This window comes from Crocodylus porosus, unplaced genomic scaffold (genome assembly GCF_001723895.1).
Source record: "Crocodylus porosus isolate Cpor-Errol unplaced genomic scaffold, CroPor_comp1, whole genome shotgun sequence".
In the NCBI taxonomy this organism is placed as follows: domain Eukaryota; kingdom Metazoa; phylum Chordata; order Crocodylia; family Crocodylidae; genus Crocodylus; species Crocodylus porosus.
The window spans coordinates 52,923,145-52,935,873 of NW_017728931.1; the positions used below are offsets into that span (position 1 = coordinate 52,923,145).

Consider the following 12,729-nt stretch of genomic DNA (forward strand, 5'->3'; position numbering starts at 1 on the left):
CAAGTGGCTTGAAAACCTTAGTCTGATAGTGGCTGCGAGGCTAACTCCATAGCTGTCAACTGCAAGAAAGGGGAAGAGGAGTGAAGCTGTGTGGGGACTCCTGCCTCTTGTGCACATAGCCAGAGCTCCCTGCCGCCATTCTGGTGCCCCCTGCTTTCCTTCCCATGCCTCGCTGTAGTCAGTGCGGTCACCAAGCCCTGGTTACTCTACTGCCCAGTCTGAAGTCCTCACGGCAGAGGACTATGCATCCTGCACAAAAAAACCTGCCATTAACAAGGATTTTTACTGGCCTCACTCTGCTGCTGCTAGTAAACCTAGGTTGATATTCATCATCTTTCTGGACAGTGTACCAAGAAAAATTGCCTGGATCTGAACTTCCCGGAGCCTTTTTGAGGTCTGATTAACATTTTAGCTCTTTGATTTCAGTGCTGAGCCCCTGGGCATTTCCCCATTGGACAAGGAGGAAACAAACTTAATTTCTGGCATGGCTGAAACCAGGACGTTTCCAAAATTTCCCCCAAAATAAACATTCTCTTCAGCATTCCTGTCTTTTTGCCCAGGCCAGACAGGTTCTGGGTCATGCTTAGGGCTTTTACATGTTGCTGTACACTGAAATTTTTGGGGACTTTATACCAGACTACTCTTAGGAAAGCCTGAACCGTGCACTCTGCCACTTCTTGTCTAGCGCTGACTCTGTGGCTCCCTCTGAGGCAACCTAGCAGCTGACTACCCAGAGTGTAGGTAGGGATGCTGAATGCATCCCAGCCTGCCTGATAAATGGCCTTTTATATGTGCCTGGATGACCACAATGTTTTAATGTTTAGCTGTGTCCAACCAGTCAAAAATACAGTTTGGTTTACCAAAGAGGCGAAGAGGCCGGGGGGGGTGGTGAGCATTAACTATGGATGAAGCTAGTTAAGGGTCTGGAGGAGGTGAAGATATGAATCCTGGACTGTGTCCCAGACAGTCTGCCCTCAGAGACACCCTCAAAGTGCAAAATTCCTCCCTCTGACCTAGCTCTGGTTACTGCTGCATTTCTCTGCTCTGAAGACACTGCGGGAATCAGCACAGTAGCTATATGTTGTACTTCTGGCATTTGAGAGAGGCCTGATTTCAAGTGACCAACTGAATCTGTTTCACCTGAAGTCCAGAGATGGAAAAACAGCAGCTGGTTCACAGCTCCCCCATTTCCAGCCCTTGCCCTGACTGACTCCCTGGATCGTTTCTGGCAGCTGCCTCTAGGTTCCTGGCCCAGCAGTGGAGGAAGCTGGCATGCTGGTGCACTGCGCGATCATTTCACGTACTCAGGTAGGGAAGGCAAATGCCCATGCGCTGCTTTTTGCTTGTTGCTCTGCATTCAAGATGAGGCAATGGTGTCATTTTCACACTAATGCTAATTTTACGCTTTACTGACTTCAGAGTTGCCTTCGTTTCTATCAGTTATCTCTGCAGTTAAAGAGCCAGTCTCCCATATTAAGGAGTCCACAGGCTAGGGCATGTGGCTGCAACGTGGGTGACTTTTAGCCAGTGAGTGTATATGTGCATGTGAGAGGGAGAAAGAAAAATGGGTGTTTGTTTAGCAGTCTCTGTGGAGCAGGGGAGCAGATGACAATGGGCCTTTGAGCACAACTGGGTAGAGGAGAACATATTTGATTGCAAGGGCAGCACTGGCTTCAGTAGAACACAGGACCAGGAATCACAGGATCAACTAGTGGTCTGTCCTCTCAACTCCAACACTGAACTGCTGTGTAATCAAATGATTTAAATGAACCTCCCTGTACCTCATTCCCGATCAGTTTAGTGTCCATAACACTACTAGCCTTCTCCTATAAAGTGCTCTGAGAATTACAGATGTCACTGTGTCCTAAGTGCCCCCACTGTTGCTATTGTACATGTGCGTCTAACAGGCTTTAAGGGCCAAATTTTTCAGATCAACTCAGATCCTGTTCTCCAAGAGAGGGTTCCCCAAAAGCACTTTGAAGCACAAATCAGCTTGAGAGTCATATGAGGCTGTGTATTGCTTTCAAACAGGCTCAGCAGGCTAGATGCCCTGTGGCTGCTCTGTTTGCTTGAAAATTTGGCCTTGATTGTGAGTGCAGAGTCCCTAAGCCTTTGAGATGCCGTGAGACCTCTTGAAAGTCTGCCCCTGTGTGTCTGAGAGTCTGATAGACAAGTGCAGTCGTGGGCGTGGGTATATGACCCTGTAGCTGCCCACAAACCATGCTCCTCTGGGGAGAGTGCATGCTCCTGAGTAAGTTTGTGTGTGAACAGCTGTGTAGAGTCAGTTAAATTGCCTAAATCCCAATGCTTGATCTGGAGAAGATGATGATCACTGGTCCTCTTTGAGTCTCCAGCAGGTCCCTCCTAATGGGAATAAGAGATCAGTTACTCCAGCCCTTGCCACATTGAGATACCCCCGTGTGATTTAATGGCCCCATTTGCATGGAAGGGGGACCATTCAATCTTTCCTATCTCACCAGCGCTATACTGTAATTCTCTCTGCCTCTCACTTCACTCCCTCAGAAGCACCAGGCTGATAATGCTGCTATGCTGGAGCAAAAGCCAGAGGCACAATCAAAACTCCACTGAAAACGAAGGGCGAGACTCAGGGAGAGGAGACCAGAGTTCAAAGGAAATAAGCAGTAGCGCTCCTCTCTGCTCTGACACCGTGCAGGATGGGGGGCATGCCAGAGGCAATAAGTACATTTGCCGGGCGAATGGACAAAGTCAGCACTTTTATCAGCAAAACTTCAGGCGTCAGCAAAAGAACATGAGATGTTTCAGGGACAGGGGCTGGCTGCCTAGCCCATCACTGTAGCTCACTCTCATATTCATCTTAAGCCACCTTCATGCTCTTCCTACAGACTCCTCTGTCCTCTTCTCCGGCTCATGGAATCAAATGGCCCTTTCAATCTCATGTATTTTACTACGGTTCACTTACTGTCAGGCTTAACTCTGCTGCAAGCACCTTGGGCCTGAAGTGGGCTATGCTTAAGTTGCCTACTTGACCCTGATTCTTCATGGCAGGACGAGTCTCAAGTGTTTGAACTTCTTACTAGGGTAAAAATCCCCCCCACCCCCACCCCGGAATGCCTGCATTGGGCCTGTATATTTTCTGCAGTGAGTATGAGCCCCTTTCAATCACCCTTTTCTCAAGTCCCAGATACTGTCCACCTTGCTATTAAGCCTTGCTATTGTCCTCTCCAAAGTGGGGGTGGGGATCAGCACACTGATTCTGAGCCAGGGCCTACCTTGTTTGTGCTACCTCAGGTCCCAATATCATCCTCCCATGGGAAATACCCCAAAGAGGGCCTTCTTGGTTTCTCCTTGCAGCCCTGACATCTGGGTGCATCAAGGAGCAAGCGGGGAATATGGGCAAAGCGTTCTGTGTTTCAGCTACTCCGAGTGGTGGGACAGCTCTGCAAAAGCAGCGTACAGCAACTGTAAGTTCAAGCAGCCACTAAGGACCCCCCCAAATGGTCCAGAATTCAGGACTCAGAAAAGGGGGTGCATAGGCATATTTGAGCCTCTCATTGCTTTTCTGGATGCTTCACTCTCAAGATACAGCCCAGAGTCCAGGCCTACAGCTCAGATAGACTCCGAAGAAGATCTTGTATTGCAAGGCTGTTTTATCTCCTCCCTGTGGAACAGTTATCAGCAACAGTGTCCCAGAGGGTCAAACAAGAGTCTTTTTTGCAAGAGTATCACTGGGCATAATTTCCTTCTAGCAGAACAGCTATCAGAGCTGCTTTCTACTTCACTGCCCCTTGGGGCTGAGGGAAGTTGGGTTCCTCACCCCCTCAGGGTTTAACTTTCCCTAGGGTTTCCATAACATAATTTCTACTGGGAAAGACAACAGTCTTCATACTCAGATGGCTCAAATTTTAGATCCTCTTATTCCTGGCTGGACTCACTCCTGTGAATATTTTTGCAAGACCCTGTTAGGGAGAATGGTAAATAGTAAGCCATTGATCTCTTAACATCCAGATAAAAAGCCAGCAGCCACTTGGCTCTGTCATTTCATGCAGGCAGAAGAAGGTCCTTCTAGCTTTGCGCTCTTGTATCATGGAGAATGCCAGGCAAGCCTCAGCAGCATTAGGGTGAATGGAGCTGCAGAGCTTAATTCAAAGACCCCTTAAGGGAAGCACTCAAATCTTTTCATGGAAAAAGAAAATATCTATAAGCCCCTGGTTTGACACACAAAAACATGCCACAGCAAAACGGAAATCAGGGGCCTGGTCAGAAGTCAACATTTTTTCCCAGAACCAGAGCTAACTTTTCCAAGCAGCATACCACCAGAGATATAACTGGCCAATTCTGCATCTTGGGCAGAGCTAGTGAATGGGGCAGAAGCCAGAGCCAGAGGTTTGCTGGTACAGGGGGAAGATCATAGAATCATAGAAAATGAGGGCTGGAAGGGACCTCAAGAGGTCAACTAGTCCAACCCCTGCTCAAAGCAGAACCAGCCCCAACTACATCATCCCAGCCAAAACTTTGTCTAGCTGGGCCTTAAAAACCTCCAAGGATGTAGATCCCACCACCTCTCTAGGTAACCTGTTCCAGTTCTTTACTGCCCTCCTGGTGAGAAAGTTTCTCTTAATAGCTAATCTAAATCTCCCTTGCTGCAACTTGAGACCCTTGCTCCTTGCTCTGTCATCTGCCACCGTTGAGAACAGTTTAGCGCCATCCTCTTTGGATCCCCCCTTCCGGTAGTTGCAGACTACTATCAAATCCCCTCTCAGTCTTCTCTTCTCCAGACTAAATAAGGCCAGTTCCCTCAGCTTCTCCACCTAAGTCATGTGCCCCAGCCCCCAAACCATTTTTGTTTCCCCTCCCCCACATTCCCCCAGACACTCTCCAATTTGTCCACATCCTTTCTGTAATGGGGGGCCCAGAACTGAACACAGTACTCCAGATGTGGCCTCACCTAAACCAAGTTCAGGATCCTTACTCTGCTGCTGTTTTTTCTTCCTTTCTCCGGGATCCTGAACTCAATCATCACTGCTGCCCAAGTTGCCATCCGCTTCTACATTCCCCACCAATTACTCCCTGTTTGTGAGTAGCAGGTCGAGAAGAACATGCCCCTAAGTTGGCCTCTCCAACACTTACACCAAGAAGTTGTCCCCAGCATTCTCCAAAAACTACGTGGATTGCCTGTGCACTGCTGTCTTGCCCTCCCAGAAGATGTCAGCAGATGTCACCTCTTTATTTCTTGCTCACCAACACATGTTGAGTGGCCATTTAAACACGGATTTTCGGTGGCAGAAAAGAAGGTGATGTCCCCTTCCACAGCAGCAAACCTGTGGCTGCTGCTCCTGCACTGTTCACCTCCACTGTTCGGGGCACCATGCACTGCTGTTGCTGCCCTCCCCTTCCTGATACTAAAGGTAGAGTTGGAGTCTTTTTTTTTTTTTTTCTGTTTTTTTGCACCGGTCCTGGAAGCACTGCAATACCAGGTCAATGCATAGAGTGGATGGAGCACGCTCTGGTTCCACCACCCAATACCAAAAAGAATCTGCTCAATATAGACCTCCTATGGAGGACATATCAGAGACAATTACCCTGGGGAGCTCATACAATCTACACAATATCAGTCTAAAGCCAAAGGAGTCACTGCAAGGAAAGTGCAGGATTTGTTGGGGAGGGGAAGGTGAAAGGGTAAGGTGCCCCTCCTCACCCAGCCATTGTTACATTACTGCAGGCCACTCAGGGAGAGAGCCTCTCTGCTGGCCTACCCCTGCCACTGGGGGATTCTTTGAAAAAGGATCTGTATGTCTAGTGCCTTCTTCCTACAGAGGTGTCCTATGTCAGGCCTCCTCAGAAAGCATATTCCTTGGCTAGCTGGGCAGGACAGCCTTGCATTGCTCTTTGGCTTTCCACAGGGAGGACTTATGTCCTGCTTTCAAAGGTGCATCTCTGGCAAGGATCAGACATGCCTGTGCAGACAAACACCTGAGCCCAGGACTTTGGCAGGCAACTCAGTGAGGGTCCCCTTCCCCTTGCATCTTTAAAATGGTTCTCAGAGGCTTTCCCTGGGACCAGTAGAGAAAGAATTGAAGGAAGCTTTCAATATGGTGTCCTGCCTGCCTCTCCGCAGCTCTGCCTAGACCACAGTCAGGTGCCTCCAATGTACCTGCTCTAGCTTTAGTCTGGCAGGTTGGGCACTGATAGCAGTGAAGCTCTGCTAGGTCCAGCTTCAGCCCAGTGGTACAAGCCTAAGACAAAGCATATTTGTTTGGCAGCTGCCATGACAGTTCCAGTGCCCTCCCTACCCAAGGTCACTGGATTAAAACTCACTCAGGGATTTCTACTTGTTCAGTGATCATATCTTTGACTGTAGCATAGACATACTATTGTATTTGTCTGTCTTTCTCCACACCCCTTTCTTTCACTCTTCCTCCTTCTGTAGTTCCCCCAACACACAGACACTTTCCCATTTTCTGGCAGGCACTTGCTCAGAATTATCCATTTGTTGCTGATAACAGAATCAGTGGAGCCATCTGCTTGTGTTTCCCTCACCTATTCAAAGGCTGGGAAGAAAGGAGTTTGAATCTTCCTTCCAACCTGATACCAGAGATGGAGAAGACCCCAGGATGTATACAGGCAACCCCCACTTAGTGTTCTTAAGTCTCTTAAGTGGTTCCTGAAAAACCAAGCATTACACAAAACTGGAAGTTTTTGATGATCCGAGATGGCGACCGCAAGTATTTTTAATGACCCCAGGTGGTGATTGTGAGCGTTATACTGAAACTTGCTGAGCTCTAAGTGGAATCAGGTATTAATTTAAAATGGGTGTTATAGAGAAATACTGCTAAGTGCAACTTGCCTGTATCAGTTTGAAATGAGCAATATAGCGTTAAGCGGGGATTGCCTGTATCATACTTATCTGGCATCAACAGGATAGGAAACCAGATCCTCCTATTTTAGGTGCATTAACCAACTAAGCCACAACCCCCCTCAATGAAATCTTGCTGTGTCAATTCCCCTTCTTGGCCTCACTGTGTCTGTGTGAGTTTATCCTCCAAAGTTTTGCCTAACCCATATATAAACAACTTAAAGGACAAAGCATTTCCCCCATGTGACTGTTCCCCAGTTTGACAGACTCTTGCTTTGTTCACAAGCTGGCCTTAAAACAGGGATATCTTGCATGTTCAGTGAATTGAAGTGGGGTTTCTGTCTGCCTTCCTCCATCTTTCCCTGGTCCCTGTTGACAAATTTGGATGAACCTTCCTCAATTTCAGGCATGTCCTTCTATAGACACAGAACCAAGGGTTCATTGGAGGAAGGGGTGAAGGAGGTGGTTTAGGAAGGCAGAGAGCCCTCCTTCCCCTGGGACTCATGTTCATTGGACTCTCAACACATGCCAGACTGGAAAGAGCACAGCACCTCCTGTCAGGCTGACCTATTCAATAGGAGGATGAATCTCTCCCTCCCTGACATGTCTCTTTCCAGGCCTTCAGTCTCACTGTGGGGAAGGGGGGACCTCCAGAGGGAGGAGGAGGAGGGGAGAGAGGGAGAAATGCAGGTTCATTATGATAAAAAAGATTCAAATTAGTTTAAAGAATTAATCCAAACAGAATTAAATTAATAGCTTCCCTTTTATTTCCTCACTGGCACTCTTCCAGAGAGCCCCTCTCCCTCCTCCTATGAGTCCCTTTCCCTACTCCTGTAGCACACAATCTTCCTTATTGTAACAACCAAGCGTGATGCCTGAGGCTGCCTAATCTGGCCTATCATTTATTTTGTTGGCTGCCATTGATCTGGATGACTGATTACATCTGAAAAACTGTTATTAATCCTTTCATCAAAGCAGATGGACCCAGGTGGACTCTCAGAGCTCTTGCCTGCCTGCAGAGGGGCAGGCAGCATTATGCCATTGCAAACTGTGAATCTGTTTGCTTGCGTGCTGTACAAACTGTGCTGAACACAAGCGCGTGCAAATCCCAGGTATATGGGATTCAAATCCTTCAGACCTACCCAGGTAAACAGGGAGGAGGTGCACTTGCAGGGAAGAGTAATTCCACCTTCCAGCTATACAGTAAATAGGTCTGATCATAGATGAGGAATCCCTTTTCCCTCCCCACCACAAGTCATTCCTGGCTTGGACAGAAGGGCAGGCTGCACTTTAATTACTGGACTTTTCTCCACGCTGGCTGACAGCTCCGCTTGTGCTAAACCTCTTCTTCCCTGTCTGCTCAGAGGTAACCTGGCTAATGAAGATGTGAGGAGGGGAGGAGGAATTCCACACACCACAGGGGACCACAGTTATGGCTTGTTGCAGAAATGCCTTGCTGTCTCTTTTTCCCTCTTTCACTTTCTCTTTGTTGCCTTTCTCCCTGCCTCTTTCCTTTTTCTGCTCTGTCAGCAGGACAAACCCACCCCTCAAATACTGTCAGGCACTCTCAGGACTAGCTTTTGAACTCTTCCTCTCACACACCTGCACGTGTTCTCTGCCTTGTCTCTTTGGCCTAACACAAGAGTTCAACCTGCTAGAAGAAACTCTTGCTCGTAGTCCCAGACCAAGATTTTCTTCTAGCCAAAGAAGGGACTGCCCCACAAAATCCAGCACTGGTTTTACGCGGAGTTGGCCAAGCCAAGACTTTGTGCGTTTAGTCAGAACTATATAAACCAGCGCACAAGTCCAATGTTTAGAGCAGCGGTTCTGACCTGGGGGTACACGTGAAGCCTCATCAGGGGGTACATGAGATATATTTCATATGTTGTCTAACACAGGTCGAAGGGCCTAAAAAATGTCTTGACAATTTGAAATTGCCGGGGTTTTACTGCCATAAAACACTCATGCACGTGGAAACCGGATATCCTACTCCTGCTCCATGCCTCAACCTCACATGAGAAACGTTGCTCCTAGGGGGTACGTGAAGTCTCACTCTGAGACCAAGGGGTACTTCAACTGAAAAAGGTTCAGAACCACTGGTCTGGCACTCTCTATAGTGTCTCAAGGCCTTCCTTTCCAGAGCTGCTCAGGACATGAAGGCACAGAAGCCCTGACCTCCCACAGAAAAGCCTTAGACAGAAACATGAAAGCCTGTTGAAGGTGACTGTGGTCCTCTCCAACACAGGAGTTTTCCATCCAGCCAAACAAGACCTGATTAAATGCCAGGTGCTGCAAAGAGCTTAGGCCCTGCTGATTAGACCACAGACAGAAATGCAAGGTGGAAAGGCAGGGGATTGCATAGAAGGGAATAGGAATATCAGGGGAGGGTAGCTGGGTACAAAAAGGTAAAGTCTTTCTAGTGTTTATCTGTAACAGGATATTATTTTGTTCTAGAAAGTGTTGTTATCTGAATGCAGCTGCTCTGCTGTTTGATTACTCTGAGGGTACCCAGGGAGAATCAGCATCCCAATGAAAATACAGCCCTCAGTTTGTGCTGTGAACAGTTGCTTGTAGTCCCGCTAGCATGCCAGTTCCTGTGTCTATCAGTTCCCCATAGTAATATGCCCCTTGGGACAATGTTACTCCACTACAAATTCAGAAGGGCAATGTCTTCTTGTGTTTAATTCCAGATACACCCTGACTTTGTGCTGCAGTTGCCTTATCCCTCCACCCACCGAAGCTAAAGAGACTAGCCTCAGTTTGCCCTTTCCCAAAGTGATTCAGTTTGAGATTTCACTTCACCTCTGCATCCTCAGCTCCACTCTCTTCCCCACCCCTGGTTAATTACAGGATTAGGAAGAAGCTGCACAACTCTGAGCTTTAAAAATATTTTCCTTAATAAAAGAAAAGAAATAAACCCCCAGCCATCAGCACTTTTTATTTAGAGCTGAATTCATGAATTTTAACCAAACATTGGCATGTTGGGTATTAATATATGTATGATTATGCAAAACCACCATTATGTCTCTAATGAAAATTAGATTCTGCCACTGAGGCTATATTCAGTGATGACATGTATCTTTACTTTTTTTCTTTTTTTTTTTTTTTAAGCTGCATGACCTAGGATTACAGTTGCTATGGCAATCAAGCTGTTATATAGGAGGAAGGAGCTAAAGGTAAGTTTGTGCGTGTATATGTGTTGGGAGGGGTAGTCGGCTGCTTGTCGTAAATCCCCAGTGCTGCTTTTTCCTCCTTTCCACCCATAAATGTGCAACATGAATCTTGGCTAGTAGGTTTGAAATGTGTAGCGCACAGTAGCTACTTTATTTTCTAAGTGAATTTAGCACCACTGGAAGGTGTCAGATTGACAGCCAGCCCTGGAGACTGAACTCCTGCATTATTCACGGAACGGGTACAGCACAAGCAGTGGGAGTGAGGGCTTCCCTCAGCTCTGCATGCAGATGCGCTTGTGCCTCAGCCCCGTTCTGAAGGAACCTGTCAGGACAGTAGGAGAAAGTCAGATCCTGCGACCATTTGATGTTGGATCTGTCTGTTCAGGTTGCCCACAGGAATCAGTAAGTAGCACTGCTTGTTGTAGGATTCCTGTTCCACTGAGAACTGGTGAAAAGAGAGGGCTCTGTCTCCCCAGTGCCCTGAGCTGTGCAGTTCCCTCTCCCGTTTCTTGTTCATTTTGATTTGGGAAGCTTGCCTCTGGAGGAGGTAGGTGTCAATTTTCAAGGAGATGGTGAAAACTCTGGAAACTGTCTCAGAGACAGCAGCCTAGTAGCACTCTGCCAGAGGCCAGAAAGAAGAATGATTCTGTACCCTTCAGAATGTAGCTGTTTCTACTGACAGGTGAATCCATGATGGAGTTGGGCATTTGCCTGATGCAGTCTAGTTTGTTGGCAACTAACATATGCAAAGTCCTGTTTCCCCGAACACCATGGGCATCAAACAGCAGGAGGCAGCATCCTGGATGTATAGTGCCTGCTGCCTTTTCCAGCCTGCACTGTGCTCCAAAAGCAGTTTCAATTTTTTCACCTGTCTCATGGGGTCAGGCTACAAGGACTTTTCTGGCTGTCCTGAGCTTTTGGCTACCTTCTCTAGCTGCATCTGCTCCTGTTGACATGCCCAGCTCCACCAAAACAATACCACTCAGAGCTTGTGTTGGATCTCCAGGCCCCACCTCTGCCCACTAACTTGGTTCCAAGCAGGCCCTGCATTTTGTCCATGTGTTGGGTGGTGGCGCCTATCATTTCAGCTGCCTGCCACTGAGCTCACCTGCTTCTTCATTTTATCCTAAATAAAGGGGCCTGTTTTGCCAACCAGGTTCAAAGAGGTTTCTCTCAAGTCCTAGCTTAACAATACTTTGCCTCTCTCTGGAATCCTGTCACTTTGGGCCAGGCCTTAATCTCTGTTTTTTTCTGGGAGTAAATGCACCAGGGCATGTGAAAAACTTCTGATTCACAGTGGGGTGGCATGGGTCTGAATCTAGCCCTTAAGAAGAGATTAATTTTTTTTTGTACCAATTTTTCATGGGAGATCACGTTATTTGTTTGTTTTATAGTCTGCTTTGAGTAAAAATAGCTAGGAGTATTTTGAGAGGGTCCCTCTCTTTCTCTGTCTTTCCTTCCCTGCCACACTTCATGTGATTCCCCAAGCTTATCCTTGCCTGCATGCAGCTCATCAAAAGAGAAACAGCTTTAATGTGAGCAGACATCTCTCTCCCACTCATAAGGACAGGAGAGTAAGACTAAACCAGGGGGTAGCAGAAAGACTGCTGCCCTTGTTGAGTTGACTCCCCTCTTCTCTCAAGGAAAGCCTTTCCACTGACCCTTGGAAGGAGCCCCCTTCTTTCCCCCAGTCCCATAGAGAATAGATTTATTTGCCAGTGATTTCAGATCCCGGGGTTGCTTGGAGGAGCTGGCAGAGGCTGTGGCAGCGGTGACTGGAGGGCAAGGAGAGTTGCTTGTTAGTTTTAGGTTGGGAGGGAGGTGAGTTGCAAGGATGCCTGCATGCTTTCTCAGTGCCTGTCAGGAAGCTGCTGCCACCGTCTAATTGGAGGGAGGAAGTCCCTGGGGATAATGTTCTTTAAGGCTAAAAGCCAAGGAGTGCTGCAGCAGCAGAGTGGTCACATCCCCTGCTCATTCAGTTGCCAGTCTGCCTTCTCCGTTTAGATCTCAAATATCATCAGGACAGCTACAGACCAAATACACCCGTGAGGTCACTTGCCCACCTCATCCAGTGCAGAAGTGCTCCACAAAACTAATTCTTGATAGTCATGTCCAGCCTATAGGGCTTAAAGCACACTGATTTCCTAACTTCCCTTGAAGGCTATCTTCTAGAGGTAGTGTGTCCTCTTTTCCAGTCTAAATTTTTCTTTCCTTAATTTCACTTCAGTCGTCCCAATTTCACTATAATCCCTCAGAGCACTCTGAACAAATCCTTCCATTTTATAGCTTTTTATTCCTCTCTATCTCAGGGTTTTCAAAAATGTTAATTCTTTTTCCTGGGAGGGGAGCAGGAGAACTAGATTGGTCCTTCCTCCTTCTGAAAATCCCTCCCACTCCTTTCTTGCCTGTAAAGTGGTCCTTAGTCTCTTCCAGGACTGCTTTATCCAGGCCAGGATTTTGGGTGACCCTGTGTTGTGGCTTTTTAGAAACATAAGTTGCTATGGTGGTTTGTTTCAGAGCAAGAAAATGAGAGGTCCTATCTGTGTGCAGTAGTAGGGCTGGATGGAGAGTTATTGGGGCATGGGCAAACAGAGAATTGGAGGCCCCCACCATGCGAGGGTAGGTTCCTTCAGCACCTGCCAGGGGGCTGTGGCTGAGCCCACCCGGCTTCCTCCGCACATCCGGGGCAAGCTATGGGGTGTGACTACCACTGAGGTGAAA

General features: G+C 47.6%; 1 long non-coding RNA gene across 1 annotated transcript in view; it reads left to right on the forward strand.

Annotated features, from left to right (window-relative positions):
* Window positions 1-9,173: 9,173 nt before the first annotated feature.
* LOC109316703 overlaps window positions 9,174-12,729 on the forward strand; it is a 33,874-nt gene continuing 30,318 nt past the window's right edge. Inside the window, exons 1-2 of the long non-coding RNA XR_002102898.1 lie at window positions 9,174-9,240; window positions 9,947-10,011. This is a non-coding gene — a long non-coding RNA (uncharacterized LOC109316703). The remainder of the gene's footprint in view (window positions 9,241-9,946; window positions 10,012-12,729) is intronic.